This window comes from Eurosta solidaginis, chromosome 1 (assembly GCF_040869045.1).
Source record: "Eurosta solidaginis isolate ZX-2024a chromosome 1, ASM4086904v1, whole genome shotgun sequence".
NCBI lineage: Eukaryota > Metazoa > Arthropoda > Insecta > Diptera > Tephritidae > Eurosta > Eurosta solidaginis.
Genome location: NC_090319.1, coordinates 272200052 through 272221507, shown reverse-complemented (window position 1 = coordinate 272221507; position 21456 = coordinate 272200052). Strand labels below are relative to the sequence as shown.

At 36.0% G+C, this 21456-nt stretch overlaps 1 protein-coding gene across 2 annotated transcripts in view; it reads left to right on the top strand.

Annotated features, from left to right (window-relative positions):
* The first annotated feature begins 10301 nt into the window (after nt 1-10301).
* Nucleotides 10302-21456, top strand: part of cpx (complexin) — an 818351-nt gene continuing 807196 nt past the window's right edge. The window contains exon 1 of one of the 2 annotated variants that reach the window (XM_067760772.1): nt 10302-10843. The gene's annotated coding sequence lies outside the window, so the exon portion shown is untranslated. Of the gene's footprint in view, nt 10844-14420; nt 14610-21456 lie in introns of those variants that run through there. The other variant, XM_067760773.1, reaches the window with a different exon arrangement.

Here is a 21456-nt window from a genome sequence, read left to right as displayed (position 1 = left end):
GATAAGGAAGCTGGTGCCTTTCCTATCCATGCAGAGCCATAAGGACCTTGAGACGTAGTCAACCCTTTTGTTCCATAGCATGTCCGTTCCCTGTTCTCATATTTCTCGATTCTCCCCAGGAGATAACTCAGCGGTGGTCCGACGGGGCTGTCCATCTCACTTTTGTCTAAATCGGAACCTTAGATTTTACTTGGAAAGTTATTGAACTATGTAGATACTTTTTAATTATTTTATTGGAATTTTATAGATGGGTTACACTCCAGTAAGAATTCCATAAATTATAGATATCAGATCTATAACAAAACGATAACATTTCTAAAAGTAATCGATAAAAATTTGTAACTGTCACATAACAAATAAATAACATTCCGATAAGGAATAGATAGATTTTTGTCAACATACGGGTAACTGACAAAACTATAAAATACATACGATTCGTGTTTCCGCCAAAAGTACCCTTGGCGCCTTTAATTTCAAGGTGAGTTAAGAAAGTGTATGGCCAAAGTTTCAATACATAGCTAATTGTTTATGGCGACCTAGAGTCTCAGGTACTGCTTACCAAAGCGCCGAGAAGCAACTCAGACTCTCTAAAACAGAAATTGGTCAAAATTGTGCAAAATATGATGGGATGAGTGTGCCCGTTTCCCTCTAGACTTTTCACTTTCTTTCGAAATTTTTGATTTTTGACAGGCTTTTCGGGCAGAGGCGCCATAATGCGTCGGGGCATTGGTGCGATAGCACAATGACCTGTGATGACACCCGTAAGTACCCTCACCAGGGATTTGTTCAGTTTGATAAGGAAGCTGGTGCCTTTCCTATCCATGCAGAGCCATAAGGACCTTGAGACGTAGTCAACCCTTTTGTTCCATAGCATGTCCGTTCCCTGTTCTCATATTTCTCGATTCTCCCCAGGAGATAACTCAGCGGTGGTCCGACGGGGCTGTCCATCTCACTTTTGTCTAAATCGGAACCTTAGATTTTACTTGGAAAGTTATTGAACTATGTAGATACTTTTTAATTATTTTATTGGAATTTTATAGATGGGTTACACTCCAGTAAGAATTCCATAAATTATAGATATCAGATCTATAACAAAACGATAACATTTCTAAAAGTAATCGATAAAAATTTGTAACTGTCACATAACAAATAAATAACATTCCGATAAGGAATAGATAGATTTTTGTCAACATACGGGTTCGATAAATAATCGATAGGATTTTGATAAAAAATCGAAAATTTTACGATAAAAAATCGATATCCTGCAAACAAATTGCTCCTCGAAATAGATAATCGATAGCGAATCGATAACTTTTTGACAACATATCGATATTTTTTCAGTACATGGTCGATACATTTCGATAAAATATCACTAGCTTTCGATAAACTTCCGATAAAAACTAAGTAACACTCCAGTTATAAATGAATAACCATTTGATAGCTTTTACATATCAAATCGATAACTTTGATAACAAATCGATAACCTTTCGATTTCAAATTTATACATTTTCTATAACAAATCGATAACCTCTCTAAAATTAATCGATAGAAAATTTTGTAGCTCTCCGATAACTAAGAGACAACTTTTCGATAAGGAATCGATAGCTTCTGCATAACTTTAACTGTTCTATAAGTAATTGATACAATTTTGACAAAAATCGCTGGCTTTTGAATTTGAATCCGTATTTTTAAAAAAATCCTTCAATTCCGATGATTAATCGATAGTTAATCGGTAACTTTTCAATAATATATCGATAACTTTTCGATAAACAATTGACAGCTTTATGATACAAATTATTAACTTTTCAATAACAAATCGAAAATTTTCCCATTAAATTAAGTATTTCTATGACAACTGTTCAATAACTTCCAAAAAAATTCGACAACTTTTTGATATCAAAACGACAACTTTTTCGATAACAAAAGGGTAGCACGCCCTTAGAAATTTGGAAACACTCCACTAAATAATCAACAACTTTTCGAATATGTAATCTTCCTAAAAATTTCATAATGGTCCGATAACTTATGGATAATTATTCCAAAACAAATCGGTAACTTTTTGATAACCTTTCGATAAATACTCTATACATTTTTGATAAAAAAGCGAATGTCCTGGTTAATGCAAAGGCTGATATCACAGGCCTATAAATAAGGTGATAGACGAGGCAAACCAAGTCGAGTCTGGCGACATCTTCCACGGTGTGATAAAAAAGTATAAGATGTACTTAGATGGATTTTTAGTGGAAAAGAAGCTTAGCGTTCAAGCGGTACTGTTCATGGCTCACTACATACCGCATCACGCTGACGCTCTTTAGACAATTATTTGCGCCCAAGTGTCGACAGATGAATCGAATAAAATAAACAAGGACTCGTTTTAAGACAAAACTATAAAATACATACGATTCGTGTTTCCGCCAAAAGTACCCTTGGCGCCTTTAATTTCAAGGTGAGTTAAGAAAGTGTATGGCCAAAGTTTCAATACATAGCTAATTGTTTATGGCGACCTAGAGTCTCAGGTACTGCTTACCAAAGCGCCGAGAAGCAACTCAGACTCTCTAAAACAGAAATTGGTCAAAATTGTGCAAAATATGATGGGATGAGTGTGCCCGTTTCCCTCTAGACTGGCGATTAAGTATGTTATGCTCAATTCATAATAAGGGCATGTGTTCTTTAAATGGCATCTTTTCCTTTTTGATGTTACCTTTGCTGAATTATTTACCAGGACGTTGGAGCCGGTTTTCATATCGATAAATGTTTCGATTACGATTCAGATGTGATTCAAGGGGCTGATAAGTGCAACTCACAGCTTCCGGAGACCAATTGTCAATCTCTCTTACACGAGGGGGAATCATGTTCAAAATACAAATAGCAGGAGAGGCTCTGGCGACGCAAAGTTTCTCATTGAACTATGGAATGAAAGGGCGGGTTGGCCCATAGATTCAATGTGGTAATATTAAATCGTTCCCGAGATGATGGGGCTAGTACCTTGCTTGTTACCGGAACGTACCGGCTCTATAGGCAGCTAATGATCATCAACATCGATAACTCTCACCGAAACCTTCGGGGAGCGTCTTTATCGCTACCACAACAACAAAAACATTTCGGTCCAGATAAATACGGGTTCGTTTAAAATTTCGGTATTTAAATTGCTTTCGATTTTAGTCTACTTTTGGCTTCATTTAGGATATGGTTTTCTATGTCCGTCCGATTTATTTCAGTTTTTGCTTTAGTTTCAATATGGTTTTTGATTTCCGTGCTCCTTTCGAATTTATGTTCTTACGGTGAATCAGTTAACACACTAAAACGTAAGCATTTTGTTATAACGTTGCTCTTTGTAAATATTTTCATTATGTTCACTGGGATATCACTCGACAAACATGCGTGTGCGATGTTTTCTTCTTCTTTGCACACAAGTACTTTGTGTTAGCTTAACAAGAAAAAGCAATTTAGCTTGAAAATATTGTTTGGTTTATTTTTTTATTTTTTTGCTAGAACTCAGCTAAGCTAAAAATAAAGAAATAGCATTACAGCACTTTAAATCCAACGTCAACGAGGAGTTACGAGCGACAAGTGAAACGGCCGGCAGAAAAAAGAAAATTGTTTTTGCCTCGGCCTATTGTCGACCATCGCTTTGTTAAACCGTTTTAAATATTTCCAATAGTCTCTTAATAAATTCTGTTTAAATTGTAGCCCAGCTTCATTTCAATCACGCAAATTGAATTATTAGCTATAATCGGATTTTGAAAAGGACATTTGTGCAAGTAACTTAAAAAGTTCTCTAATTTTTGTTGTAAAGAGAAACCAACTAAGTTGATATGGAAAGGCGATGGACATTGAAAATTAATATGCCAATATAATAAAATTATGTTTACATCTACGGTCAGTGAGGAAGATTTCTGTCGTGTAAATAAAAAAGAAAAAAAAAAAAAAACAGTAACAAACATCCGCGCGATTTACCTCCGATGATATTTAGGCCGAACTTCTCTTCCAATTTGCGTCGTGCTCTTTTTAATTTTTCCCACAAATTGGCGAGACGAAACAAACATATTTTATGCCGACTCTCGAATGCATTGGAAAGGAAGGATGGGTGGAAAAGAAATTAAAGATTAAGAACATGAGAAGTTCTAAATTTCTTTGAAAAAATTCATACATTAAGCTCTAAAATAGCTACTTGAAAAAAAAAAAAATCAGCATATTAATTTCCAAATACGTATAAGGAAAATGAGTTTCATACATTAAGCTTGATGTAAAAGCGGATAGAAGTGTGATTGTGTGAGTCGTAAATCAACTGCCCTTTGTTTATTTGGCTAATGAATTGGTTTGATGGGTGTGGTGTAGATTTCACCATATAATCAGCGGCTTACGCCTGTTCAAATAGGTTTACATAGGTATAAGCTAAATAACAAAAATATTGTGGCGAATATTAGCAGTTTCAACTACGCCGCTAGTAACAAATGCTGGAAAAAATATAAAAACAGACACACATACATGTACACAGAAATAAACAACGCTTATTTCTCAGGAATGTACACATAAATACATAAAAAGCAACAGTGAATATGAGATCCAGAGATATGCATGTAAGGAGCTCATATAACCCCAGATATATATATGTATAGCCAAATCAAATATAAGATACAGAAACGAAAACCAATTGGGCGATTATTCGAAAAGACTGATCGTGAAAACTCTAGACCCTGAGAGAAATAGCGAACAAGGCAACTGAGAGTATTAAAGCAGCGCAAGCTAAAGAATAGTCGACAACTTGGATTTGAAAACATTGTAAGTGAAGTACGCGAGTAATAAAGAATATTTGGCTATACTGAATATCTGAGTAATAAAGAACTCTTTAAGATTCGTAACAATATATATAACGAAATTTTTCAAACGTAAACCATGGCGAAAGGAATAAGCTGAACTCAAAGTACTATGCAAATGCAGTTAACCTACATTTAAAGATGTTAGATGCTTAGAATATACCACAGCAGGTCATAAAAGAGGACTTATATACCCAAATGATTTAGGGGCTCTGTAACGCAACCCTCTCAAGGGATTGCCAGCGCAATTCATAGCTTCTCCAACCCTTTTTTCAATCTTTGCCGTATTCTCAACTCAGGTGAGGCTCTGGAAACCCCAAGTTTCTCATGGAACTATGGGATAGAGGGGTGGGATGGCAAAGCGAACTTAATGTGGTCATACTAAATTGTTCCCCAGATGGTCCACCTTGTACCTTATTGGTGCTTGTTACCGGAACGTACCGAAACTTTATTTGGCAAAGGACTATCCACATCGATAACACTTCTCCAGAAGGCCATCCTTTCTTCGGGAGCTTTTTCATATACATAAATAAAAGAGAAACATTTAAAAATGCTTTTGTTTCTAAAAAGATAAACATACACAAGCACGTAGCTTCTTAATCTGTATTTAAATAATAAATTTGTTTTAATTATTAAATCGTTAGCTTAATGTGAAAATGTGCTAAGTCACTTTTTTTGAAAAATTGTGTTTTTATGCAGTTTTAAAACTGAATTCAAAATACATCGATCACAAAAAAATTTCAATTTTTAATTTTTACGTGCTGTTTGGAATGATGTGTAAATGTGCTAAGTCAAACTGTCAATAATATCAATCTGAATTACTAGTCATTTCTTTGTGTGCGTAATTTTATTTATTTATTTCATTCATTCAGTCTAAAAGTACGTGCTTCGAAGTTGTTGTTGTATTAACGATAAGGACACTCCCCGAAGGCTTTGGGGAGTGTTAACGATGTTGATGGCCATTTGCCGGATATAGATCCGGTACGTTCCGGTAACAAAGCACTATTAAGGTACTACTAGCTCGACCATCTCGGGAACGATTTATATGACCACACTAAACCTTCTAGGCCATCCCGTCCTCCCCACCCCCTAGTTCCATGAAGAACTTGGGGTCGCCAGAGCATCAATGAAACAGAATTTGCCACGGTTAGGTGAGTTGACAATTGGGTTGGAGAAGCTATATAGCGTGCAGGCAACCCCTTTAGAGGGTTGCGAACACAACCCCTTGAAATTGGATTTACCCAATTGAGACATGCTTTTGGTGTATGATAAATACTTTGCGCTGACTATGATCTACTTCAATTCTTACATGTAGATAACTACATGCAAACAATTCAAGCTTAAACTTATATAAGCTGTTATTAAAAGAAGTAACACTACTCAATGGATGTGCTGGATGTATAGGTTCATTCATAGCATAATTCGTTTTATGACTTATTTTGATAAATAATCTACTATGCCGAAGATCACGCAGTGGAATATATGCAATGAACAAATTAGATAAATCAGAGCAATTAATGCCAACGCTTATTATATTATAAGCAAGCATGAGTGAGATAAAAGTTCTTCTGTCATGCAAAGCCTGAAGAACAAGCAATTTGTGCCTGTTGGTATATGATGGGAGGCCGTCTGGCCAGTGAAACATACGTAAAGCAATTTTGTAAAATTTTTTGGAACTTTCTCAATTGTGTAAGAGTTAGATTCATAGAAAGGATTCCATATTATTGAGCAATAATCAATACCACTTCTGACCAAACATATATAAAGTGCCTTCAACGTCATAGGGTTCTTAAATTCACTGGTGTTACGTCTACTGAACCCAACCATTGCAACAAATTTTGAAACACCGAATTCAATGTGAGTAGAAAAAGAGAGTTTGGAGTCAAAAACTGCACCCAAGTATTTACTCTCTTCACAACGATTAAGATATTTAGCATTTAGTTTGTAGATAAAGTATGTGGCAGATGTCTTTATGGAATGAGATACAATACAGCATTTGTTTGAATTTAAAAACAAGTTATTGTCTGCGCACCAATCGGCTAAAGAGTCCAGATCAGAACCCTTAGAAATAAAATAAATAAACAAATGTAAGGCGCGAGAACCTCCGAAGAGATTTTAGGCCGAGCTTCTCTTCCAATTTACGTCGTCCTCCTTTTTTTTTAATGTTTCCTACAAATTGGCGGGACGGGACCTACTTGTTTTATGCCGACTCCGAACGGCATCTGCGAGGCGAGGCTTTTCAAGGCAGAAATAAACTCAGAGTGCTTGCCAAACCCTGCCGAGGGGCGACCTTATTTCTAAAATTTTGATGTTGCTTTGCCCGGGGTGTGAACCCAGGGCATTCGGTGTGGTAGGCGGAGCACGCTACCATCACACCACGGTGGCCGCTAATAGTTAGAGATAGTTTGACAGATAAATAGTATTTTTTGTGAAATATATAGGTTTAGTGTCATATCTCAATCAATAAAGGAGAGGAGTGATGGGGAAACATATTGAGTTAAAAGTGCTAAGTCAGGAAAAAAAATTTGTTTTGTTGTGCTAAGTTATAAAATAGCTGCTGGGTTAGCATACATGATTTTTATTTATCTTTTCCAAAGCTTCTAAAAGTATTGCAACTATGATATCCTTATTCACAGTTTTGAAAAAATAGTTGTTTCAAAAATTATTCAGTTTTTTTTCGTCTCCTGTAAAATTCGTAAAAAGTGACTTAGCACATTTTCACATTAAGCTAACCAAATGGTATTCCACCAAACTTTTCATGCTCATCCAAGCTAAAAGCAGCACCGCACAGACTTCCTTGGCAAAATGTTTGGTTATTTGCATATAGACGATGACTTGTGAATTCCTCTATGGGAAATAATCAAAACTCTTCAGAACTGTGATACGAATTCTTCGTCTTCAAGATGAATTATGAGCTCCAGCGGTTTTTCTCAGAAGGTGGAAGTGAAGCGAATATATAATTTATGACAATGTTACGTAGTAAAATTTGAAGTGAAGCTTCACTTTTGATAAAAAGTCATTAAAATAATTGGCTATTTTTATCCTTGTGAGTTCCCTTCTTGGAAGTTGAGCTATAGATTCTTACAATATAATTTACTTTATGCGCTATGGTTAGCAATTTCCGGCTAGAATATAATCTGTGCAAATATATACATAACATGAGCTCTGTCTAGGTTGACCATCTGTCTACGGCCTAGACGAACTACAGTATGGAAAATATATGGTTCTCTATTTATATGGAATGCCCTTTATATTCTGTAGAGGGCTGAGACAAACTGTTTTAAGTGTTGTCCGAATAGCAAATTCTGTATAGGTTCATGTGGAGCTTATCTACATCCTTTCCAGTTTAAACTCAGAAAATTACAACTAAAGTTCAGAGTTTCCAATTCAAATTCAAAAACTTGCAATTCGAGCTCAGAAAATTATAATTAAAGGCTAGCTGCTCAGGTGGTTCGATAAGAGCCCGTCAAGCTTACGGCATACTCAGACGACGTTGCCTTTGTCAGAAGTGGAAGGTACATTCCAACAATTAGCTCTTTGATGAAGCGGACACTTTGGGATGTACATACTTGGGCATCTAATGTCGAGTTGAGCGCCAATGTGGAGAATATGGATATGATGTTATTTACTACGAAGTATAAGTTAAGGAATTGTCTTACGTCTAAGCTGGAGATTAGACCCTGCAGAAGAAACCTTGTACAAAATATCTAGCAATCATTCTAAACAAATAGTTATCGTGGAAGCTCAACATGGGGGGAGAGCGAAGAAAGCCTCGAAGGCACTTTATGCTGGGGTCAATCGCTCTCTTGATCTCATTGGATAGCTACCCCGATTAAACAGCCTATCAGATACTATGGGTCGTTTGTTTGGTGAACATCCACTAAAAAAACGTATCACAAAAAACTTGAGAGGTTATGTACGCTCGCTATCGATGCTAAGGATAACGGGAGCTCTGAAAGAAACCGCGGTTGCAGCACTATATGGCAGCCTGAACATTCCACCGAAATACCTGGTGGCGAACAATATGGCGTTTACAACTGCAGGAGGTCAGTGCCTCGGATCAGCTTGAATACACGGCATGTGGTCATAGTAGTATAGCGTCAACAATTATCCGGCAAACAGACTACGTCGTTCAATACCCGCGCTTCGATGGATCTCTGAGAGCTACAATAGATTTGGAAGGCTGGCGCAGAAGCGCTCAGATGGCAAACAAGGCGACACATATTTAAACCTATGGTTTCATGGTAATGCAAAGAATAGGATCTGCGGTATACTGCGCTGATATGGAAATAAATGAATCTCACAAGCTACCCAATCACTGTAGTATTAGCCGTGACCTAAGCCGTTGAAACACTGAATAAAATACAGCAAAGCAGAAATTAAGGCTATAGTCTCTCATAGCACAACATCTTGAAGTATATTAGAACATAATCAGTAAATGGAAAGAATCGGGATTGAGTGCTTGGGCATTTGGCAATAGATTGAAATGAAAAAGTGGATGAGCTAGCTAAACAGGGCGCATACCTCGAAGCTTGCTCGATAGATGTCCCAATCAGATTGGACGAGATCAAGAGAAGATAAAAGCTGCACATGACCGACCAAGCAGGAATGGCATGGAACCAATCGCAGGGCGGCAAAGGGTCGAAGATAATGCGCAGGTCTTACAACCTAAGACTATAAAAGTTACTCTTAGCATTGAAAAGAAAAGACCGTAGGCTTATGATGGACATTAAGACTAAACACTACCTTTTGGTGTCACGTGCTTTTGAATAAGGCTTAATCAGTTATGGCAGATGTAGGAAGTACTGCTTGGAGGAGAAAATAATAGAGCTTCTAGTATTTGCTAAAAGGACGAAGTTATTTTCTTACACAGGTCCTGGTTTATTGTTGGGCTTTTTAGCTTGATCGCTGAGCCAACTTCTGGTAACACAATGGACCAATTTATTCTACGTGAGGGCATCACGGAGTTTTATCTAACCTAACCCAATGTTTATGGAAATTGAGCACGTCTAGCACAAACAAACTTAGGAGCAAAATGTGAAGAGTGTCAAAATACCGTTACATGCAAGAAGCTAACAGCTGAGCGCCAAAAGTGGTTAAAAGCTACACGGGACAACAATTTCTCTCCAACAAAGCAGAATAACTAAATGAAGTAATAAAAAGAAAATGTTAAAAATGTGAAGAATTTAAAAGTTAATGAAGAAAGAGAGAGAAAGTGCAAAATAATGAAATGAAAGGCACTTGAAAAATTGTTTCAAAGTATTTAAAAATAGCTAAAGAAGAGTGGAGACAAGAGAGAATAAAGTACAAATCTAGATGTGTACAAAAACCAAAAACAAAATGCACAGATATATGAAGCTTAGCGCTACAAAACTGAATAACAGCAAAGAATAGGAATGCGTAAGGAAAGGAGAAATGCCAGACAGGAGAGCGTTTTCTGAGTAAAAAGGAAAATACTTAGTTTTTGGCATTTAAACGGGTGGATTGAATTTAATAGACGTGCGAAGGATATTTAAAACACCAAATAATCTGCAATATTTAATACAAATATAAATTAGAATAGAAAATAGTCGATAAAAATTAAGTAAATGTAATTTTATCTAAAATTTAACAATAAAAAAGGTTGTGCTAATAAATTTATAATTGTGTGTGTGTATGTGCACGGCAAAATCGATGAATATACACATGTGTGTGTGAATGTTTGTATCTACACAAAAAATATTATATAAATGAAAACAAATTGAAATTCGAAAAGTTGCTTAGCAAAACACAAAGAAACAAAAAAATAACGGTAAAAATCAATGAATTGAATAAGTATTACGACATGTGCTGAGCTCATTTCTGCGTGTATTTATTTGTACGCCTGCTTCCGGGTTAAATCGCTTTGTTTACATATACATACAAACATAAGCAAAAGTATACGCCGTGGTGCCCCTGGGCATATAATACAACAACAACAAAAAATAAATATTAATATTAGAAACGCCGCTACAACGTGAAATTATAATTGAGTGTTTCTTCAAGCGGTGAGTTGAATCGATTAATAAAATATAAATTATACGCCTGCAAATATGCAACCAATTTTTCAAAGCAAAAACTTTCAAATAGCTTTCCATTCGAATAGTTTTGCTTTCGCTAAAAAATTTATATGTACATATTTAAATTTTATATTTGTTTGTGCATCTAACGCTATTTCTTCAGTTGAAAGCCTTTTTCGCCCGCCTCTACAAGTATGCTTCACATTTAATAATATCAGAATCCTTTTAGCATAGTGAAATAAACACAAAAACTTAACCTAAAAAGTTTTGTTCCACAAAATGTCAGTGTAGTCATCTGTTTAGCAATATTTGTTGTTCTTCGTCATTCTTTTTGTTTCATAAAAGCTTTTTAGAGCTTTTCGTTTTAGCTTTTCGTAAGGATAAGCAAATCCGTGGTTCAGCTGTCAGATGTGAAGTTTGTCATTTGTATGCGGCGAAAAATCGTGCTTAGCAAACGCAACAACAAAATACTTAATACCAATTGCCCATACATATGATAGATATTAGCTAAAAGGAAAGTTTCAAATAAGAAAACTGAAAAATGCGTTTTAAAGCACATTGACCTAAACAATAATAAACGCAATGAACTAGTGCCCTTAGTACCGAAAAAATTGCACAGAGCTAGTGCTTTTCGGATCCCGCTTCTTTTCCGGACTGGGTATTTGGGGTTTTTCTTAAATCGGGTACTTTTTCGGATCTGGGTTCTCTTTCAGAAACAGGAAATAATTTAGAAATGGGCTATTTTTTCACACCTGGGTACTTTGTTTTCTAGCCGGGTAAGTTTTTGGACGCGCATGGCTTTGCGTACTTTTCGTATCCCTTTATTTTTCACGGCAATTTACTGATTTGGGTAGGTTTTTAGAACCGGGTACTTCTTCGTATACAAGTACTCTTTCAGAACCGGGTACTTTTTTAAACGCATAATTTTTCGAACCGTGTAATTTTTTCCAAACTGTGACTTTTTTAAAACTGGGAACTTCTTTTAACTAGGGCTTAGCTGCATTGTTTTTGCTTTTATTCTTACTTGTGGGTTTTGTAAGGCCTAGATTGGTTTTGTAAAGGTATTTTAGCTTTAGTCGTTGCAGCGAGCGATGGATTTTTTTTAAGAATTATAATCTGATGAGGAAAACGAGTTTTCTACGTTTACTTAGCCACTTTATATCGAGCTACCTCAGCAGAATGAATGCTAAAGGCGAATATGATGGTAAAGATGAATGTGGATTTCCCGACAATATATAACTGGGCTGACACAAAGGCCAGATGTGAAGTTGTTTTTGGAAGTGGCATACGAATCAACACACACAACCGCGAGTCACCGGATATCGGTGCCACTGTACCATTTGATGATACTTTCGTTGCTTGTTAGCCGAATTTTAATTTTTAAGAGTTTCATAATAATTTCCTACACAAACATATATAAACCAGTGGTTTTGCTTTCTTGGTGCTGCCATTTGACAACAGGACATTGCAAGGACTTTGCGTACAGGATCTAAAAACGAATCGAGCTCATGGACAATACCCTTAAAGGTACAGAGTGGACTAAAAAAAAGGAGCCATACGACAGTACAGGCATGGGTATTAAAACGACTCGTCCCACAGTTCACGTATAAACCGGTACAATAAGTCTCTCCACTTCTTTCCATATAAAGAGATCGTATACACACACACATACGCCTACCACCTTAAAACACGTGTACCGGTGCAAATACGTAACATTATTTATTTTTACAGGGGAGTGACACACAAGTGAAGCAAACATAAGGCTTTTAAATGTCCTAATTTGAAGATCCACTGAACAAAAAAAAATTATATTGATATCACAGCTCTACCATGTGTTAATATATCTCTTCGCCTTATCATGGCATGACATGGCTGAATGCGATTGTAACACTTCAACCATCGTAGGAGTGCGAATTCAAATCCCACTCGCGGGAGTAAAGGCTTCGAAGATATTTACAAGGTATAATCTTTAGATTGTTGTTGTGCTTTTATAATTGCTTCCAAGTGTAAATTGTACCTAGAACCCCAACAGTTCCAATTAGGTAACAGGACTTATGTTATAAAATAACTTCGTCCTACTTATAGTTTCCTATGACCTACCTTAATTGCTGTTTCGAGATCCGGCAATTGTGCCGCGCCTTGTAGCTGGAGCCTTGACCTCCCTAGCGTAAGAAACGAACCCAGAACGTGTTCAACCGTTTCTTCCTGTAGCTCGTATTACCTACGTACGCTGTTCCTGATGAGGCCTTACTTACAATTAGTATGCCTATCGTGAGCCTTAAGTCTTCTCTCTTCGCAAATAGGAGCCACTTTGTGAGTGTAATATCGTAGTATTTGCACTTGATGTAAGAAATTTGCAGCCGTGCGCTTTTGTACACACCTTTCCTGCTTGTTGGATCATATGGCACTCCTGTCTCCTTTTGATTTCTCCTAAACGGATTGCGACGTCTATCGTTGATTCAGCGATGTATGGTAAGGCCTGAGCGAAGTTTTCACAATAATTTCTTGCATTATAGGACACTTCCTGATGAAGTAATGTGTGTGATTATTGTCTTGATCACGGGCTTGACGATTGCCGTCAGTACCGGCTGAGAGAGTCTGGGCGAAAGGTTTCACATGCATCCTAGCATCAGCTTGCATGCATACAGTGTAACAGAGAATTTCTTTGCTCTCGCTTCCACATGGAGTTTCCACGACAACTTCCTTTCTAGTATAGTTCTTTGCTAGTTAGTTGCTTTTGTCTTGTAGGGCTATTCCGCCAAGCTTAGTCTTAATCCAACTAGCGAGCTTATATTTCCAGTTTTCATCAGTTTTGTCCGCGTTAGGGGTTAACCCGACTACAGATGCCCAGGCATCTTAATTCTGTAGTGCCTAATCCATCAGAGAGCTGATTGTTGGTAGACATTTGCCACCTACGATGACTAGAATATCATCTTCATACGCTGTAGGTTTTACTGGTCCTCTGTCAAATAGCCTAAGCAATTGGTTAATAACCAGCTTCCACAGCGTTGGCGATAATACCACACCCTGCGGGGTTGCACTATTCACAGATTTGTGGCATCACACAAATCCCATTGCGACGACAACCTTATGCAGGTTAACATGGAGCCAATCCAAAGATTAAAGTTTCCTGCAGGGCAGCTATTTTAATTTAGCCAGCAACTCCACCAAAATTTTGACAGTGAATGTTATCCTGCCAAATTTCGCTCTTTATAACAGTATGCTCTCAATTTTTTGCACTTCTTAGTTTTTACTCTCTCTCTCTCTCTCTCTCTCTCTCTCTCTCTTTCAACTATTGTGCCTTATTCCTTTACTTTCTTTCTCTATGACATAAAATATTGAATTGCTTGTTTTTGTCGCAGCGTAAAAAGCACCAAAGCAAAAATAGCATAAGCCAAAAGTGATAAATATACAAAAAAAAGTGTTTACAACAAGATATGCTGCTGTGCATAGAGTAAAAGGTGCTTGTTTGAAAAAAAAATTTTTTACATAAGCATGAAAAAGCCGCCTGCATATGAGAGATGAAAAATAGTACCCGTGAATAACAGAATGTGCCAGTAACAAATTTTAGTATGGACTAGAAATTATATAAAAAGCGTACTTTGAACGAATAAAGCATCGAGCGTAAATTGAGTAAGAAAAAAGTGAAAAAAAAACGGAAAGGAAAACATCGATAATTGTGTGTGTGTGGACGCAGTGTGCTGCGAGTATTCTGGCGACGATTTGATGTAATCACAAATGCGATGAAATAAAGGTGCGACTAAAGAGTTTTACATGCAAAATATTAAATTTAAGTGTATTTTATATGGTTGAATAACAAAACAAATTTGAGTGCAAAGTAAAGCTTTTGGAAATTTATGCATAAACACCAAAGTTTGATGTCGAACCAATTAAATATCAATTCAACGATTACTGAGGTGTTTATTATTATTTTTTTATATATAACGTTAGAAGTGCGAAGCAATATATTTACATATGTGCCTTTCAACACCAAATATTTGTATAGAGCATAGTAAAATTATATCCTTATCAAAAAAGATATTAAAGCTCGGTATTTTCACAATCGTAAAAGGCGTAATACTAACCAGAAGCTGTGGCGGCCACCGTGGTGTGATGGTACCGTGCTCCGCCTACCACACCGTATGCCCTGGGTTCACACCCCGGGCAAAGCAACATCCAAATTTTAGAAATAAGGTTTTTCAATTAGAAGAAAATTTTTCTAAGCGCGGTCGCCCCTCGGCAGTGTTTGGCAAGCACTCCGAGTGTATTTCTGCCATGAAAAGCCCTCAGTGAAAACTCATCTGCCTTGCAGATGCCGTTCGGAGTCGGTATAAAATATGTAGGTCCCGTCCGGCCAATTTGTGGGGAAAATCAAGAGGAGCACGACGCAAATTGGAGATTAACTCGGCCGTAGATCTCTTCGGAGGTTATCGCGCCTTACATTTATTTTTTTTATGTATTTAACCAGAAGTTTCACTTTACCATTTTATGTTATAAGAAAGGTAGCTACTATTGTTACGAACGTGCTTTACACTTTGTTTTTGTTTTCGCGAATACCCACAACGTCAGCTACGACGTCGTCACCACATCATCACATCATCACATCTTAACCACCAACAGCGAACGACAGCGCGAGCGGCGCAGACTAATTACAGCAATTTGTAGCGGTGTTATTACAGTTTCCTTTTACATATTGAAAAATAGATAGGATATCAAATAGAAGAAGAATAAGCACAATTGTCTCTCATATACATACTACATACATACTTACGTGAGCGTGATGAGCAGTGTTAGTAATATAAAATCAACTAAAACGAGTAAAAGTAATAAATGGTCGTACGAATTGTTGTTATTGTAATGAAAAATATTTATACAATCAATGCAAAAATCAAAAACGAAAAAAGATATAAAGGACAAGAACTGTTAACAAAATAAAAGAAAACAAAATCATACGCTATTATTGGTGACAACACAAGAAAAGCAAAGCAAAGAAAAGAAGAAACGAAGCAAGGAAGAAACGAAGAAATTTCAGGCATGCTTAACCAACGAACCGATATCATTTCGTTACGATAATTAACGTTAATAAACGAAACAAAGTCATTTCGTTTCGTTTATTAACGTTAAGAACGTCAAATTAACGAAATGATTTTGTTTCGTTTTCTACCCTATCAAAACGATATCAATTCGTTTATGTTGATTATTAATTTCAAACTATGCTGGCAAAGCTGATTGATGGCGGAGTCTTTAAAGGTGAAAGCATTAGCCAAGCTGATTGCAACTTTTCTCATGAATTTTGACAGTACGAACATTTCTCAGAGTATTTTTGACATTACCACCAACGAATTACACAAACAAATTACATGGAGTTTGTGTGTGTATGTCCGCTCGCTGTTACCTCCTTACGGCTTCACCATGGCTATAGCATTGCCAGCACAATTCAAACATAAAGTATCACGTTTTTGTTAACGTTTTTAACGTTAACGAAAGCTTTTCGTTTCGGTTAAAAACGACATACAATTTATCTTGATAATTTCTTTATCGATAATATTTCGAAGTGTTTCAACAGAAACGGTGGAAATTTTTTGATAAACGATTAGCTTAACGTTAAGGTGCATCCCTGAGAAATTTCGTCATCAGCAGCGAACAAAGCTGGCAACTCACACCCAGCAAAACAACAGCGCTATGGTGACAGCTCTTAGCGCAACAACAAACGAACATTACAACAACAACTCATTTGTATGTCTGCGGGCATTTATGTCAGCTTTTGTTGCTAGCAATAACCAAAAATACATATATATAAATTTATAAACAAATATTCTAATAAATGATATGTAAATTTGCGCTCATATTTGAAGCTCTCAAGTGTATGTGTACGTCTGTGTGTTTGTGTGTTTGCATATCCTTTAAACTTAGTTTCATCTCCATCGTCAACATTAACTAAATTATATACTAAAACGCATTCATTATCAAATTGAAGTATATATGTAAATACACTTAAAACTTTAGCATTGTCGCCGTATTGTCGCTGTGCGTTCTAGCGTAAGCCTCCGCCCAATTTTCAACCTGCACCCAAGTTGCATTAAACACCCATTCGATGCACGTCATCGCTATAATTTTACTATCGCCATTTACACTTATACACACATGCAAAGTGTTTGTGTCATCCTTTAATCACCAGTAAGGCAGGTAACGACTAGATTCATACATATATATATATATATATATATACTAGATCCTTATAGAGTGTGCTTCGATTGTAATACCTGTAAGTTTGAATGTGTTGGTGTTAGTTATTTCAGTTGTTTGCGCATACGTATTGGAGTGCATGTATTTTATATTCTCTATGTGAAGTATCAGCTATGTATGTGAATTAATGTAATTACAGCAGCGTACAGAAAAGTAGCAATGGAAATTTTTATCAAATTTCATAAACTAAATCCTTCTTCTAAATATCGTTAGCTGAATGTGAAAATGTGCTAAGTCACTTTTTACGAATTTTACAGGAGACAAAAAAAACTGAATAATTTTTGAAATAAGCTTTTTTTCAAAACTGTGAATCAGGATACCATAGTTGCAATACTTTTGAGTGTAGAAGCTTTGGAAAAGATAAATAAAAATCATGTATGCTAGCCGAGCAGTTATTTTATGACTTAGCACAATTTCCTCACTAAAAACAAATTTTTTCTCCTGATTTAGCACTTTTTACTCAATATGTTTCCCCATCACTCCACCCCTTTAATGATTGAAATATAACACTAAAACTATATATTTCACAAAAAATGCTATTTATTTGTCAAACTATTTCTAAGGGTTCTGATCTGGACTCTTTAGCCGATTGGTGCGCAGACAATAACTTGTTTTTAAATTCAAACAAATGCTGTATTGTATCTCATTCCATAAAGACATCTGCCACATACTTTATCTACAAACTAAATGCTAAATATCTTAATCGTTGTGAGGAGAGTAAATACTTGGGTGCAGTTTTTGACTCCAAACTCTCTTTTTCTACTCACATTGAATTCGGTGTTTCAAAATTTGTTGCAATGGTTGGGTTCAGTAGACGTAACACCAGTGACTTTAAGGACCCTATGACGTTGAAGGCACTTTATATATCCTTGGTCAGAAGTGGTGTTGAATATTACTCAATAATATGGAATCCTTTCTATGAATCTAACTCCTGTACAATTGAGAAAGTTCCAAAAAATTTTACAAAATTGCTTTACGTATGCTTCACTGGCCAGACGGCCTCCCATCATATACCAACAGGCACAAATTGCTTGTTCTTCAGGCTTTGCATGACAGAAGAACTTTTATCTCACTCATGCTTGCTTATAATGTAATAAACTTTAGCACGAATTGCTCTGATTTATCTAATTTGTTCATTCCATATATTCCACTGCGTGATCTTCGGCATAATAGATTATTTATCGAAATAAGTCATAAAACGAATTATGCTATGAATGAACCTATAACTAGGACTATGCAACTAGCAAATCGATACAGTAGTGTTACTACTTTTAATAACAGCTTATATAAGTTTAAGCTTGAATTGTTTTCTATTTTTAACTAGTCTGTAAGAAAGCATGTAGTTATCGACATGTAAGAATTGAAGTAGATTATAGTCAGCGCAAAGCATTTATCATACACCAAAAGCATGTCTCAATTGGGCAAATCCAATTTCAATGAATTAAATAAATAAATACAATGCGCGCATAAAGAAATGACTAGTAGTTCAGATTGATATTATTGATAGGTTGGCTTAACACATTTTTTTTTAACAGCTGACGACTTAGCACATTTACACATCATTGCCCACAGCACGTAAAAATGAAAAATTTTAATATTTTTTTGTGATTGATGTATTTTGAGTTCAGTTTTAAAACTGCATAATTTAAAAAAAAAAGTGACTTAGCACATTTTCACATTAAGCTAACGATATGTAAGTTTTAACGAAACGTGATTTTTCTATTCCTAAGCCCCAATCTTCAACCGTTTTATGAGGTATTGTTCTTTTCATAGTTTCATCTATTTTTTATTATATAACTATATTTTAGGAAAAAGACGCTCGAATTATACTTACATGTAACATACAAATAAGAGCAGCGCTTTGAAAACTGTTTTTATTACATACGTGCCTAATTGCCTTTATGAAAAGATAAGTTATTTGGTTCAGTGTAGCCATTTTTATCGATCTATGCAGTTAACTAGCAGATTGTGATGTGGATATAATCTTAATTGAATTTATGACAGATATTCTTGCCGTACTCAATTTGAAGGACATATTCTTATTATACGTAATTTGATACATTCTCATCTGACTTGCACACTTTTATTGAGCACATTTAGAGTAACACTCGCATTCCATGGAAAGTCGTATATTTTCGTGGATTTTGGAATTGTCCTCATTATACATTTTCAATGTCAATGTGTTTCAAATGTATTGCATCTCAACGTACCAAGGATGAAGATTTTTAGTATAAGCTTAATGAAAAAAAAAAACCTTTTTGCAAAGACAAAAAAAAAAAAAGTGTGTGTAGAAAAAAAAAAAGGGGGGGGGGGGGGGGGAAAGGAAAATCAAAGAAGCACCAAAGTTTGTTTCCTTAGTATCCATTGCATTTATCGCTGCATTTTGAATAACTGCAGAAATTCATAACGTTCATTTCTGGAAATAGACTAAGCATGTACCATGAACAAATAAACTTCGCGTAAGATAAGCAAACCGATGTAAATCCTTATGAATACACAACTGAATATCGTACGACATCATCACCATCAATTGGCACATAACCGTCTAAGCTATTATGACCGTTTCGTAACAAGTCACACCAGCTATCCTTGTTTCGTGACAACTGACGCCAGCCGGAAGCACCAACGCTTTATCCGCCTGCCTCTCCTAACTCAATGGAGGTCTACACATTCCTCTGTTTCCAAGCTGTGCTGTCGACTCAAATACTTTCTTGGTCGGAGCGTCCTGGTTCATTAGCATAATATGACCCAGCCAGCAAAGCGTTTGGGCTTTTATTCGCTGCACTATCGTCCTATCTGCGTAAAGCTTATACAGCTCATCATTATACCTCCTGCGATTCTTGCCGTCGTCAATGAGACAAGACCAGAAATCTTCTGGAGAACTTTTCTTTTGATTACCCCAAGAGCTATCTCATCTTCTCTCGATACCGTCCATGATCCCGAGCCATACATCAGGACAGGTATGATGAGCGATTTGTAGAGCGCAATTTCCTACTTTCCAATCGCTTATTCAGTCAAAAGTAGCTCTTCTTGGCAAGAGTTATTCTCCGTTTGATTTCTAAGCCGATATTGTATTTGCTGTTAATCCTGCGAAATAGTTCATTCCTCTTAACCTCATTTACCGCAAGACCCACTTGTTTTTGCTTCTTTATCTAATCGCAAGAAGGGAGAATTCTTAGCGCTTTTTCGCCAATAACATTAATGTCATCAGCATACGTTAGTAATATCGTATGCCAAAATGTCTCACGGCAGTATATCGTACGTATCCCATTATACCATACAAACAGGAGTGTCCAAACAGTTTAAGTAAAGTTTTTTTTCGAATAAAATTATTATAATTTTTTTTGTTATTTTAACAAACCTTGATACAAGTAATACCATTTTTTTTTTTATTTATATTTATATTTATCTTAATATATAAAAAATACGTGTCCCTATGTTTGCGGCCTATGGAGTCCTAAACTACTGAACCGATTTGTTTTGCACCCCGTGTGTAGTTTAATCTAGCTTGAAATATAGGATAGGTTATATCTCAGTTTATAGTCGCAATATTATTTTATTGCACATTTTTTTATTAGTTTATACGTAACTAGCTTTACCAGGCGTACGTTGTAACGCCCGAGATCGAATGGATGTTGCGTTATTTTTTCTGTTTTGTTTGTTGATAATTTAATTTATTGTTCTGTAAATTCAATTGAATTTTTGAAGCATATTTGGTGAAATTTTCTGTTAAAACATTTTATTCTTGTATCTTATTGTATCTTATATTATATTATTGTATTGCTTTTACCGCTGATGATTGTTGCTTTGATTACATTCCGAAGAAGCATGACTGGTGAGCCAATTTTCAAAGTTGATATATGCGCAGGCATTCCTTTTGGTTCTAAGGAGTATAGAAATTCATTTGGATAATTCACAATTCTATCTTCATCTGTAACTGTGTCGATCGATTTATATTTCGCCACTTCACCAGGAAATTGATTTTGAAAGCGATCATTGATTTTGTTAACATGATCATTTTTGGGAGCTAAGATAGTTCTTTCGCATAGCCAAAAAAAAACATTTATATTTAAAATTCTTAATTCTGAAATATGAAAAACTTTCGTCTTGATCGAAGGAACCTCGAGCCAAAATTTGGTGAAGTTCGAAGTATAGCAAACATGTTTTCATAGGGAACACACACACAGAATTTGATTTTTATAGAAGATGTAGATAGACTGAAGCTAAACAATTTTTTTAACAGCAGATTACTAAACGTCCAAAAGTCATAACAGCTAAACTCAACAATGCAGTCAAACTTTAGGTGTTAAAATAACTTAAGTTTGTACGGCAGCCATAGTTTTTGCGCCTTCCAC